Source organism: Callospermophilus lateralis, chromosome 16 (assembly GCF_048772815.1).
Source record: "Callospermophilus lateralis isolate mCalLat2 chromosome 16, mCalLat2.hap1, whole genome shotgun sequence".
In the NCBI taxonomy this organism is placed as follows: Eukaryota; Metazoa; Chordata; class Mammalia; order Rodentia; family Sciuridae; genus Callospermophilus; species Callospermophilus lateralis.
The window spans coordinates 73,171,798-73,183,908 of NC_135320.1; the positions used below are offsets into that span (position 1 = coordinate 73,171,798).

General features: G+C 40.1%; 1 protein-coding gene across 1 annotated transcript in view; it reads right to left on the reverse strand.

Moving 5' to 3' along the window:
- Positions 1-12,111, reverse strand: part of Sntb1 (syntrophin beta 1) — a 227,363-nt gene that overhangs the window by 88,694 nt on the left and 126,558 nt on the right. The gene's annotated exons all lie outside the window — the stretch shown is intronic.

A 12,111-nucleotide genomic window follows, 5' to 3' on the forward strand; every position in this document is an offset into this window, starting at 1 on the left:
CATGTTGGTGGTACACTTAACTACCACTTAATCCTTGGACTCCTGTATCGAGGGAGTTAATTATCCTAGGAAGGGGTAACAATAGGTAAAAGTGCACTAAGATTATTGTATTTTAAGCCAAACACCAAAGCTTATGCCAGAACTCAAACTGGATCACCTGAGATACAGAGTGAAATAGCTACTTACTATAATTGTGGTAAAAGGAGGAAATTCTAGATGGGTACTTTGTAACTTCTTAATTTGAAGTAATTCTAGATTAATGTGGAGTTACACATTGTACAGAGAGCCCCAGGTGCCCTATACTCAGTTTCCTCTTGTGGTTTTATTTTACGTATTACAGTACAAAATCAAAACTAGCAATTGACATTGGTATAACAGGATTGTGCAGTTCTGTGCCATTTTATCATGTGTATATTTGGTAAGCACACTAACATCAAGATTCAGAACTATTCCATTGCCACAAAGATCTTCCTCCAGCTACTCCTATATAGTCACATGTCCCCCTCCTCATCACCCTCCCAAATCCTAGGCAGTCACTCACCTGCTCTCCATCTCTATAATTTTGAGAAACACACTTTTTATCATAGGGAGGAAAAATATCTTATTCATTCTTTAATATATGCCAGAAATAATATCATCTATTCATTCATGTTTGTATTAGAAACATATGAGGAGTAGGAAATTCAAAACTGATTAAAATTTTCCACTTTTAAATTTCCTCCATTTCTTAATAATATGCTAAGATTCCCTGAGACTTTACTATGTGCTAAGTTAAGTTTTAAATCCTTTTATGTTATTCTACCTACCGTTCCTAATAATCCTATAGTCTGATAGTGTTAACCCTACTTAACAAGCAAAAGCTGAAGTTTGGAAAGAGAGAGAAAGAAGTAATTTGTTCAAAGTTGCTCAAAGCCACTTAGTTAGCGATGCTGGGGTGCAGACCCTTGTTATGTAGGCTCAAAAGTCTATGGATTCAAATTCTGCATTACAGTGTCTCTGCTTGAAGTTGAGGATGCCAAACCACTGTCTTCCACTTTGGTCTGAAGTCCAGTATAAGCCTCAACAATCATGCCCAATAGTGTCCTCCTTAGCTCCTGAGTTGCAAAATCAGTTTTGCACATCAGCTGAAAGTTAGTAGTCCCAAGCAACCTGCCCTCATTAACATTTGAAATGAACCTTTGAGAGTAAACCTTTTAAGTTATAAACTTAAATTGTAGAAAAAGGAATGATTTGGAAAGTGGGATGTCTCTAGAGGAGTTTTAGCAATTAACATTCTTGGTAAGAAATTTGCAAAACAAGTCTCTTCACTGAGACTGTAAGTTTTAAGGGATAAAACAGGGAATCTGTAGATGTCATTGGTCTTCAAATAGACGGAAGAAACCTTTTTGCTTCTCAGGTACTTTTCAAAGAAATGGGCAATAAATCTTGGTGGAATTTTCTTTCCTTCCAAAATTATTACTCTTCAGCAAAGTTGCATGGCAGAATACAAACCAGGATTTTCGAAACGAATTAAAAAGAGATCAACTTGCTTTTCAGAGTATTCCATCAATATTAATTAATTCAGGAATTTAAAATATGCCAATATTTTATGTACAAGGTTTTCTTACAAAGACCTGCACTTAATTGTAAAGAAATGACACTTAGGAAGCAGCCATTCCCCAGCGCTTTCTCTCTCTCTCTCTCTCTCTCTCTCTGTCTGTCTCTCTCTCTCACACACACACACACACACACACACACCATGGTGCCAGCAAAAACAAAAAGAGCATATTGTCTCTAGAGATGCCAGAATGGTCCTAGGAGAAAGATGACTTATAAACAGAGTTACAGTCTTGTGATGTGGAGGCCCTTTCTTGTAGATTTTGAAAGCATTTATCATTATTATTAATTTTTAAATATATAGCACATGGAAAAATGCACACATTGTATGTGTAAAGCCTGAATGGATATTCATGTAACCACTACTTAAGCAATAATAAATACAAGCTTCCCAGGAGTCTCTTCTGTCCTTCAGTTCTAGGGTCCATCCTCCAAAATAATCACTCTTAGACGTTCTGTCTCCATAAATTACTTTTGTTCCTGTAATTCTCTGGTACATTTTTTTTTTTCATTTGTTGTGTTATGGCTTGGATCTGAAGGCTCAGGTGGCTTGGTCTGTAATGCAGCAATGCTCAGAAGTGGGGCTCTGGGAAGTGACTGGATTAGGAGGGCGCTAACCTCATCAGTGTGTCCATCCACTGAGGTATGCAGGGCTGAATGGATTATCTGGAGGTGGCAGAAACTGTAAGAGGTGGACCCTGGTTGGAGGAAGCAAGTCACTTGGGGTGTGCCCTAGAAGGTTGTTTCTTGTTCCTGGTTCTTAGTTGTTCTCTTCAGACAAACACAGTGACAAAAAAACTGGTGAACACATTGTGGTTGTTGCCTGAAGTGTGTGGAGGATCCTGAACTATGTCAGAGGCAATGTTTAACTATCCGGTTCCATGCTTTTTAGCACTGGTTTGCCAAGTGTGGCCACAGACCAGCAGCATTCATATCATGTGGGAACTTACCGGAAATATTAGAAATGAACATTATTGGTTCCCCTGGGGGTGGGGCTCTGCAATCTCCCTCCAGTAAACCTAATGCAATTCAGGTTTGAGAAGACCTGCCTTAGAGGCTCATAAGAAAAATCATTGAGTTGGATTGGTTGCCAGACTTCTTTAATGGCCTGGGTAGACTTGCTGAATGGTGAATTGCACTCTCCCAGGCCAGTTCTCAAAGACAGAACACATAGAGAGGCCTATGGCTTTTTATAGTTAAAAAATTATACACACACACACACACACACACACACACACACATATACATATAAATCAATCAAGCAGCAAGGGTTCTCAACCAAAAGTATTCCTCAGAAACCCTTGAATAGTTTTTTTTAAACCATTTAGTTAAATATAGATGTTTGGACTCCATCCCAGACCTATTGAATGAGACTCTCTGGTAACTAAAGCCTGGGTATATGCTTCACAGGTTCCACAAATTATATGAATTAGAGTCATGGCAATCCCTCTAAGTCCAGGCTTGAGCTCCCTAAAGAGCTGTGGCACCTATGGGTAGTTGTTACCAGAAGGGCAATAGAACAATAGAATAGAGAGTGTGTTAGTAATCTATTGCTGAGTAACAATTTTACCCAAAATGAATAGCTTAAAACTTCAAACATTTATTATCTTGCAGTTCCTGTGGGTATTGAAATAGGGCAGTGGCTTAGCTGGTTGTTTCTAGTTCAGGGACCCTTTTGAGTTTGCAGTCAACAGGAGCTGCAGACATCTGAAGGCTTGGCTGGGGCTGAGGGTTAACTACCACAATGACACACTCTTCTGGCTGTTGGCAGGAGGCCTCATTTCTTTACCACATGGAATCCTCCAGTGGCTGCTTGAGTGTCTTCATGTAATATTTAGTACCATAAACTAAGAGATTTAACTTGGTTTCCCAAACTAAGTGGTTTGGAGTCATTCGTCACCCCCCACAAAGGAACTGCTATGCCTTTTATGACCTAGTCTCCAAAGTCGTAGCATGACTTCTGACTTATTCTTTTTCTTAGATGTGAGTCACTAAGTCCAGCGCACATTCAAGAGGAGGAGATTTAAGCTTTCCTAGGATACAAGGAAGAATATCGTAGAATTTTTAGACATATCTTAAAACCACTAGAGGGAGGCTTCTGATGAAACCAAATTCTGGAAACAACCTCTTTCCAAATGGAGAGGGAGTTCTTGGTGCTGTGGACCTGCAGTGTGTAAAGAGCTTGCTGATTCTCGTGGAGATGGAGAATACCATTCCCTGGGAGCTGTGGCTCTGGATTGTAAGATGAGGCATATAGAGGTATTTAGGTTGGGGTCAATGTCAGCAGAAGATGAGAAATAATCACTCATTGGCGCCATATGTGAGTAGCATGAACCCAACAAAAAATGATGATGGGTGAATGTTGATTGAACTGGGGAGGGTTTGATACAAAAAAATATCATTTGCATAATGAAGAAATCAAAGAATTCAGTAATGTATATTCATCTTCTTCCCCTCCAACAAAATTCAAAGAGAAAAGGGATATAAACTTCCTTTTTTTGGGGGGGGGCAGGTAACGGGGATTGAACTCAGGGACACTTAACACTGAGCTACGTCCCCAGTTCTATTTTGTATTTTATTTAGAGACTGGCCTCATTGAATTGCTTAGCGCCTCCCTTTTGCTGAGGCTGGCTTTGAACTTTGTACTTCCTGCCTCAGCCTCCCAAGCTGCTAGGATTACAGGTGTTCACTACCTCACCCAGCAAAACTTCCTTTTTTAATACCAATAAACTCTACAATCTAAAGCAAATGTAAGTACCTGATAGTCCTGAAGTCTCCAAATCCTTTGAGTGAAAACTCTAGATTCTGGATAAGGTGGTCTAATGCGCACAAAAAAATCTGCATTACTTAGTACAAACTTAAAATATATACATACACATACATACATTTTTTATTACTTTATTTCACTTTACTAAAATCTAGTCCACTACAATGAATATTCCACTGTATAAAGAGACAAATTTCTTTCCTGGGGTAGCTGTGCAGTGGTTTCTCCAGCAACCCACGTTCTGGAGGTGGGTTATGGATACAGATTGGCTTTGAGACTTGTTGGTTGGGAGGCATTAGACCAATTAATTAACCACCCTAAACCCTCAATTTCTTTATTTGCAGAATGGCCCTATTTATTTGCCTCTCAAGAAAATTGGGAAGATTAAATGAAATAACATATGCTTGAGATATCACAGTTCCAATCTCATCTTAATCAATATTTCTAGTTTACAATGAATAATCTTCTCAAATTTGTGTAAAATAAAAAGGTAGTAGTTTCATGAGGCAAGGAAAGACCTTCAGAGCAGGCTGTGGTTCCACTCAGTTCCAGAACACTTGGACTTAGAGGAAAATGCAAGTCCCAAGAAAAACCAAAAAGTCACACAAAGACTATTTGTAGCGTCCTGGAATGGAAAAAAATAATAATTTGGGGGAAATATACATGACTCTTCCAAGATTTGGAAAGATTTGGGAAAAGCTGATAATGTCATTCCTTATCCCATCTACCTTTGTTCTATCTACCAGAGCTACATGAGGCTCATGTTCAGGAGGTTGGGTTAATGTGAGTATGGCCACAACTAGAGCTAGAACCATCTGTGTTGGAGTCCCTTTTCTTTCTCGTAGCCTGACCTAACCTGTGATTAGAGGGTTGAAAGAATTTTTAAAAAATGCTGTAATCTTTCTCCAAAATTTTTTGATAGCAACATATTTCAAAAGAATCAATTTACGGTCAAATATTAGTGGTACACATGCCTTTAAAAAAGGCAGCTTCAATTCCAATAATTACTTAATCAATTTATAAACATAGAGAATCGGAGAGAAAGATGGGGGAAAGGACATAGGAAGGGGTGGGGGAAGAAGAGGAAGAGAAAGATAAGAGAAATAAGAAAACTCAAGGATGGGAAGCCACAACTCAGGAGTGTGTGAAAAGTACCTAAGTCATGGTCAATGTCCTTAAAATCAGAGAGCCAGAGATGTGGGATACAATGGAAGCGAGAAAAGCACTAGAGAGGGAAGAGAATGGTGTGATCTAGTTGGTGTAAAATGATCTATAGAAACTATGCTTGTAAATACTCAGACCCTTCTTGGAGAGGTGTAGAATCAGGTTCAATTAGGAGGGAAACTGAGTGACAGGAGATGACCGGGGGAGGCGGGGAGAGTTCATTGTAACTTAGCAACTGTTGAGGTTGGTTCCACTGCATACATCGTGATTTTCACTGTATTTAAACAGAGCAGGAGAAGGAAGAGCAGCAGGATTATTAGTAAGCTGTCATTTAATCAATAGTGACTAAAACAGCCTTCAGTCAAGTCCAAGCTCTGTCATTTATGAGCTATGCCGCCTCATGGACATCTGTGACTCTGCCCAGTTTCTACTCCCTAGTCTTTTAGTAACATCCTCTTCCTATGTGGCCTGGGAATGGAGGGTTCGAAGGTTGTAGGGGTGAACCATTTGGGCCAAGGAGATTCAAACCCAGAAATTCTGTTGGAGTCAGGGCTAAAGAAACGTTGTCCCTCACATGTCAGATATATAATCACAGATCTGCTGTTGGACATCATGCCATTAAGAGGGGAGGCTCTCTGCAAATAAAGCCAACACAGAGGAAAGCAGAACTGAACATGAGAGACAGGAACTCAGTTCTACCTGTCTCTGTGGCTATCCTTGGACCCTTGCATGTTCCCCTTTCTTGCTTGAGTCAGTTCAGCTACTGGTCGAGTACAACTAAACTACCTGACCCATACACGGATCATAAATAGGTCACTCAATTTCTATGAGCCTCAATTTCCTTCATCACCTATAAAACAGGGGTGGTGATTATCAGCTGATAATAATAATAATTAGAGAATCCAATGAGATAATAATTCTGCAAGTGCTTGGTGACCTATCAATCCTGATGTTAATAAGTTGTCATTTATGCACTTAGCATTTTAAGTTCTTGAATTAGTACCTGGGAAAAAGAATCATGTTCGTGAACATAATGTTTTTTTGTATTTTCTATGTGTGAGCACACAAACAAGTTCACTCTCTTAGCTACACAAACAGTAGAGAGACAAGGCCTGCATATTAAAATAGAAAATTCCAATAAATGTCTGAGGTTATAAAATGCAGCTAGAAACATGAGTGATTTTTTTTTTTGTATGTGTGTGTGTGGCAATATTCTATTCCAGCACACTTACAAAGTCTAGCGTGTTGGGTGATGTAGATACAAGTGGAGTACACGGTCTCTGTCTCCAAAAAGCTCTTCATGTATAATAAGTTGAATAGTATCTCCTCAAAAATTCAGGTCTATGTGGAGTCTCAGAATGTAATTTATTTGGAATCTAGGATCTTTGCAGATCAAAGTAAGGTAAGGGCTGTGATGAGATCCATCTCATTATTTCATGAATGCATTCACTGGATTAGACTGGATCCTAAACCTAATGATCATGTCCTTATAAAAGACAGAAAGGTCATAAAGAGACACAAAGGAGGCAATGTGAAGACGGAGGCAGAGACTGGAATGATGCAGTCCTGAGACAAGGGATGCTCTGGTCTTCAGGGAACCACCAGAAGCTCTGATAGGAATCATATGACTTCTCCCTTGAAACTTCCAGAAAGAAGCAACCTGTCCATACCTTGATTTTGGACTTCTGGCCTCCCAAGCTAAAGAGGGATCCTAAGTTTTATTGTTGGAAGCTGCCTTGTTGATGGTATTTGATTGTGGCAGTTCGAGAAAACTGAAATGTGACACGACTATTTTCCTGCGCACAGCTGAGCTGGGTCAGCGCTGTTTAAAATATATGGACACTTAAAGAAACTCACAAAACACAGCTCCTGTAGGAATGTGGCTATCTTATGTTCATTTCAACACACTCGGTAGTTAAGAAATCTTCTTGGAAAAAAAAGCTTCCTCTTGCCAACATTCAATGCTACAGACAGAAATAAAAGGGAAAAAAAAGCATTCTGAAATGAGGAACCCAAACAAAGGCCCTGGGAGCCCGCTGGCCTATAGGTGGCCTCTAGGATGCTGCCTCTTCCTTCTTGGAGTAAAGATAATCCAGATGACTCTCTTGCTAGTGGATGAGTCCTACATTTCTGGAACTGGGCAAGAAGAGGGAGGGAGAAGGGAGGGAGAAGGAACAGGAGCCATAAAGTCAGAATGGCTGATTGGAGCTATTTTGAGCAGGCCGGTCTTTTATAACTCTTATTTTGTTCCCCAGTTGAACTGACCACCGCTTGATGAATTGTGTTGATCTGTAGTTCAGCGATAAAGTTCTCTTTTAATTCCCTGCTGAATAGAAATATTTAGGGCAATGCCACAGCTGTGTTTATTCTCACACTCCACCACAGTTATGTAAATACTGCCTATGGAACTATTTCTGATAAAGGCCCATACCAACCCCAAGGAATTATACGCTCACTCTAGATGTCTGCCAAGATGAGCCTCTTCCATCCAGCTTGGCACAGCATATGAATGATATCACAGCTTCTCAGAGATCATTTGGCAAACCTCACAATAAAAGAGTAATTTTCTTCCCCTCTTGCTCTCTCAAAGGCTTCCACTGAGCCAAGTAATATTTCCCAGCATTCTCTGCTCCTCTTGTTTGGAAACATGAGGCTGACACATAAAATTTGAAGCCTCCCAACAAAAAATTAATAGATAAAACAAAACTTGCAACCTGGCAACGAAGGTTTCACGTGACCTTTGCCTTGCAATGTGAAGGTGGAGAAAACATGGATGAAGCCAGTCATGGGGCTGGGGCCACGGGAATTAGGCAAAAAACAGACCAAATAGTCATTATGGTTGCGTCCAGTTCCACAAATCTGTGACCCCTATGATTGACCAAAAAAAAAAAAAAAAGATACTTCCCAACAGACATGCATTAACAATAATATCTCTGGATAGTGGGATTTTACATAGTTTTATTTCTATCTTTAAGCTTTTCTATATTTTCCAAATGGTTTTTGCAAAGTAATCAGAAAGAAATTAGAGGAAAAAAATGTTTCTTAAGAAAAACAAACGGTTGCAAATCTTTAGCAATAATGTCATTAGTGAAATGATTCACTAGGAAAAAATATGTTCTTATGTGAAAAAGCTAACACCAGAGGGGGAAAAAAACTAGACTAAAATCTTAAAATGGGCTGTAACTGAAAGACCTGAAGGAGATAAAGACTGGTACTAAGAACATGCACCATGAGGATGAGCACTGGTCCTGGTGGGGTGCAAACTCCACCAGAAAACGTGTGCAATCTTCTCTTTTCATCCCAATAACCACAGGAGGTGGGTGCTATGACAGGTGAGAAGATGGCGCTTTGGAGGGGCCAGCTTGTCCAGTCTTTTTCAGTTAGTAATAGGAAAAGCAGGGACTGGAACCCTAGTTCATCTGACTCCAAAACCCAGGTCTTACTCATGATTCTCTGTGGTCATTTCAATATGGCAAAGGTCCATGCGTACAGGTGTGATCCCCAGGGTGATGGTATGGGCAGATGCTGTGGGCCTTTAAGAGGAAGAACCTTACTGGGAGGTCCTGAGGTCACTGGGGGCATGCACCTGAAGGGGATTATGGGACCCCAGTCACTCAGCCTTTCTCTGCTTCCTGGCTCATGATATGCTCTCACATATTCTCCTACCCATAATTTACCACCTTCTCCAGAGACCCAAGCCAATGGGGTCACCTGAACTTGGATCCAAATTTCCAAAATATTCTCAATAAACTTGTTCTCTTTATAAGTTAATTGCCTCAGGCATGCAATTGTAGTAGTGAAGCTGATACATGCTCCATTTAGCAGGATGCTTATAAAATGTGGTACATCGTTTAAAAGAGTAGGGGACATTTTTTCATATTGTTTGTTGCTCAGTATCTTTTGAACACCCTTCCTGTGTTGTGGAAAGTTTTCCAAATTATAAATTCAACTTCCCCAAGGCATATGCCGGAATTCAAAATTCTATCCTTCTTTGCTGCTAGGGAACAGAGTCTCTTTCACAAAATAGAAACTCTGAAGGAGTCAACGTAAGGATGTGGGCGTGCATGGAATCCATCTTTGGGCAGGTATGGGAGGCATCCAGCTCTCGGGGGCCAAGCTTGGCCAGCCTTGTATTTGGTGCAAGCTGAGGCACTTGTGTGAGCTCCGAGGTGGCTGTCAAGTGGGGCTGGCAGCAGGGGTTATTTCCCCTAGTACAGCCGTTACAATACGGTTGGCTAGGCAACTTCTTGGCCTGAAATCTTTGGAAAATACATAAGAACCCGCTCTCCTTAAAAAGAGTTGACTCTATTGCTTGAAAGCAATCCCCAGTTAAGAATGTAGATTTAGGAAGCAGGTTGCTATGATGAAAACTAATGAGATCATCTAAAGAATGTGTCAAGTGTGAGCAGGTAATGGAAAAGCAGACAGATTTGGTGCTGTCTTTCACAAAATCCTATTTCAAAAACAGGTCATGCATGATATAGTATTCTGCTAAGCTCTGAGGGAACCTGACAGTATCTCTCATGTTGGCTAGGTTTCAGTTTTTCAGTAACATAAATTTACAAAATATGTGAAGAATTTCAGCACTTTGACCTTTCCTAGGGGAATGATATCCTTATCAAAGTTTTAGAAGAGGAGTCAGCTAAAGTTAAAACTAGAGAAAACATTTCCCCCCACTACATATTTCACCTGCACCTCATAAAATATTCTGTGATTTGACCTTGCTCAGCAGATTAAACAATAAGTCATCTAAATATACAAGGTGCGAATGTAAATCAAATAAATGTACATTTGTCTCTAGACTCTTAGTACCTTACGCTGACCAACAATGTGTTCTGTGGCCCAATCCAGAGTATAGCCTTTGGTACCTAAGGGCCTGTTGGGGGTAGGGTGGACAGATTTAGCAAATAAAAATGTAAGTTGCCCAGTTAAATTTGAATTTTAGATAAACAAGGAGTATTTTTTAGCGGAAGCATGTCCTATGTAATCTTTAATGGTAGAGATGGTGTTAAGTACATGGATGAAAATGTATAGAAAGTGGGGTGCAGAAGTGCCTGCTTATAATCCCAGCTACTCAACAGGCAGAGCAGGATTTGAGGACAACCTCAGCAATTTAGCGAGATCTTTTGTGTGTGCAAGAACACACACACACACACACACATACACACATACACACACATAAATAAATAAATAATCTGAAGATAGAGCTCAGGGGTAGAGAACTTGCCTAACTGTGTGAGCTCTTGGGTGCAATCCCCACCCAATACGACATACACAGAAATGGAGGTCTAGAAAATAAAATGCGTAGAATTTTATGGTGGATAAACTGTGAAGGGTGGAAAGAGGGAAATGTCAAAGTATTGCCTAGGTATTAGAAAACTGAATAAATGACAGTAACTTTCACTAAGAGAAAAATGATCCAGATTTGAAGAGAAGTATGTATTTGGCTCGCTCCATGTGTCCTGTTTTCTTGTATGGAGTCCCATCTCCATGTTTTATCAGTTTTGTCTTGTGATATCTCCTTTTCAAAACAGTCAGTGGCACAGTAAGCCACCGGTATTCCCTCAGGAAAGCTGAGACAATCACTTGCCTAGAATAGGTTATAAGCTTTATTTTCTTGGCCAACTTTGATTACAGCTGAGGTCTCACTCCAGGCTCAACTAGAAATATTCTGATCATCCATGAATGTCTTCCATTGTCTTGGAAGTGGCAGCATCTGTGATGTCTACTTATTTCTAGAAAGTCTTTTGGCATAGAGCTTTCCAGAAAGCTCCTGGTTGCCCCACCCTGAAAAAGAATCCTGGCTTTGGGTCATCTAATCATCTCTTTTCAAGGTTTATCCTTTTACAGTTTACCTTCCCCACTAAACTAAATTCTTGAGGGCACCCAAATATCAGAATTATCTTACTATCACCCCCAGCACCTGACACATGGGAGGGTACATTAGAAGTATTTACTGGGCCAAATAAATAGATGGCTGGGTCTTTGGGTGGTGCCCACTTTTCTAGTCAATGTTCGGTAACTGTCCATCTTCACAGTTTGTTTTTCCCTTATTGCATTAACCCTTTCAGACTTGACCAACTGAACTGAACACCACAGCTAGTGTACTAGTCAAACATGTTTTAGTGTTCCATGAGAAGTCCAATTCCACAGATAAAGTGCAGCAACTAATTCAGAAATGGTTATCTATTATTATATTGTTGACCAGAATATTTGCCACAAGTGATTTTCTTGGACTGAAATAACCAATGTGTGATCCTGTGAGCATTTCCAGGTTTAGATGTGGAGGGAGATGGCCTTACAGATGTGCACAGCAGGACAAAAAGGTGACATAGAAATAAAGCAAGGAGGATTATTCATCCGAAGTGCTGCTATCTAAGAGGCAGCAATATCAGTGGGTACCATAGAACTCATTTATGGGAAAGTTTTGTGTAACATAATGAGATTTATCTGTCTGGCCCACTTATAAAATTGTGAGCAAATGCCTTTTCATTCATTAATTTATTAATTATTTTTGAGTGCCTGGCACCTATCAGACATGGCATTAGGCACATGAAGAGAAGGAGAGTTCAACACAGATATTG